Raw genomic sequence first — 2,459 nt, forward strand, 5'->3', positions numbered from 1 at the left:
TAAACAGGACATTAATGCTGAGTGAGCAGATTGGTGAATTCATGAACGTTGTCCCAGTTGAATCGGAGAGGCGGATTATTAATCTGTTCCTGATGGTTTTCCTGAGTTACAGTCAGATTATTCTGTCAGGCCGGAGCAACTAAAGCAATAAAAACAGGAAGCTGCCTTCTCGCTGCGCCTTCACACCACAGTGAGGCTAAGAGCTGGATGAGGCCCTAAAACAAAGTCAGACATGTTTCTGTTATCCACCTCTCTCTCTCCAAATTAAAAGCATCATGAATAAACATGTGAATAAATGAATGAGTGTTTGTGTCTTCATGCATAAGCAAGCAGAGCGCAGCGTGGCCATGTGAGGTTAAGGTTTCCCTGCAGGCCTGCTCATAAATATGCAGATTGCTGTCATATTCACACATCATAAGTCATAAAGTCAGAACCAGATCTGCTGACGAAAAGCTGAAGATCCACTGGAAAGATCCATCAATAAGGACTGATTCACCATTCTAGATCTAGATCTATGAGGAGAGATTTAGATTTAGTTTGTGGAGCCGTTTGCAAAGTTACAGTGAGAAATGATCAGCAACAATTTGAGTTATTTAGTTAATCTATAAGAGAAAAACTGAGGTTCATGTTTTCACCATGTTCATTCATTCATTCATAACAGTCAGTTTTCAAACTAAATATTTAGCTTGTTAATTACATGTTTGATTTGAAACTGACAGTGTAAAGTCATTGTAAATAACTAATTATTGCTGTTAATTTTTGACAGTAAATTTAAATCTGCTAACAGGAAACAGTGTTTGGTGGAAACCCGGCGGGTTGAACCGAGTCCGGCTCTGTCAGAACCAAACGACTTTCTGCTAAAACGAACCATAAGAAACTCAGTTTATGTTCTGAGACTGAAAACGAAGAAATGATCAAACATCAACAGAAGAAAGAGCGCAGCGTCCTGCTGAGCTGATGTCTGAGGAAGACCCAGCCAGGTGAGCCCTGCTGGCTTCTGTCAGAGGTCAGAGGTCAGCCTGGGCTCTCTGGATGCTCCAGGCAGAACCAGGGCAGGTTCTGGAAGCATGGTGGCTCCTCTGCTCTCTGAGCAGTAACTTATTAAATCCTCACCTGACTGAGCTGCTGATGTAATGAAGCTGGGGTTCATTTTACCTGTCAGGTGTTCAGAGAGGGAGCAGCAGCTCTGACAGCGCCGCCCTGCAGGTCAGAAAGTCCAACACAACTTCCAGACCAAGTGCTCTCTGCTCCTCTCCTTCATGGACGGTTGGTGGCTAAAATCCATTCATGGAACTTTTATAATATTTTATTTTTCCTATTTGTTTAAACTGTTACTATGTCTTCACAGAAAAAAAACATCCTCCATTTAGCAAAACACGATCACTGAGTGATCATTAAGACATTAATAATAATAATTAGTGTTTCATAAACCTGCAGATTTGGTTCATGTGTCACAATAAAAACGTTTTTCTTCTTCTTGTCCTGTTTTCGTGCGTCTGACCCAAAAAGGCATCGGCTGTCCTTCGTCTCACTGGAGAATATTCACATTACCAACCTGAGGAGACGAATGAACCGTAACTGCCGAGTCTCATTTGTCTCACATGACGGAGACGGGGAGGACAAGGACGGGGACGGGAGCGAACTGTTCCCTTTAATCCAGGAGCTGCAGAGGAGGAAACACTAATTACCTGAACTCTGCCAGCTGTGACCTCGACTCGCCTTGGAAGCTGCATGAATGCAGAGCTGCACTTAATGAGAAATCCTACTGATTGGCTATTTTTAAGGTATTCGCTGACCGGCTGGTCTGAGGAGAAACAACATTTATTTTCTGTGGTGCTGGTTTGGCTTCCAGCCTCTAATTGACACCAGGATGCCAGGTGAACGTAATTAGCTGCAATTAGCCACCAGGATGAGGGATTACTGACAGCATGTGGCAACCTGAGGACAGAAAAGAAACAACCACAGAGCTAATGAACTGATGGTGATTTTTCAATTAGAAACCAAGGAGAAATTGTGCCTAAAAATGGCCGTTTTACTTTATATGAATGCAATAATTTATCATTTACACTGTGACTTTCTGATTCCCAGTTTTAGCTCATACCATTTATAGGTATGTTTCAGCCAGTTGCTGATCTTCCAACATTAAAGAAATTAAAGAGTTTATTTATCTGGAAAAAGCCACACTGAGCCTCACCTACTTTAAAAATGTAACTACGTTTTGTTTTTATTAAACTTTTCATGCAACAATTAACATATTTCACTTCCTCTTTCCTAACAGCTAATCAGCCCAAACACTAATCCAGCAGATTCTCTGCGTCCAGACGATAACCCAGCAAGAGAAATAAACCTCAGAAAGATCACATGACCTCTGACCTCTGACCTGACCCTTTGGTTCCTCAGTGGTCCTTCTAGCTGCTGGAGAACATTTCAGGCCCAGAGGACGAAAGTCTCCGACCAGA

General features: G+C 42.3%; 1 long non-coding RNA gene across 1 annotated transcript in view; it reads right to left on the minus strand.

Annotated features, from left to right (window-relative positions):
* The window catches only part of LOC103132118 (uncharacterized), a 4,156-nt gene extending 2,061 nt beyond the window's left edge, over positions 1-2,095 (minus strand). The window contains exon 1 of the long non-coding RNA XR_475497.2: positions 1,689-2,095. This is a non-coding gene — a long non-coding RNA (uncharacterized LOC103132118). The remainder of the gene's footprint in view (positions 1-1,688) is intronic.
* Positions 2,096-2,459: the final 364 nt, after the last annotated feature.

This window comes from Poecilia formosa, unplaced genomic scaffold (assembly GCF_000485575.1).
Source record: "Poecilia formosa unplaced genomic scaffold, Poecilia_formosa-5.1.2 Scaffold929, whole genome shotgun sequence".
Classification (NCBI taxonomy): domain Eukaryota; kingdom Metazoa; phylum Chordata; class Actinopteri; order Cyprinodontiformes; family Poeciliidae; genus Poecilia; species Poecilia formosa.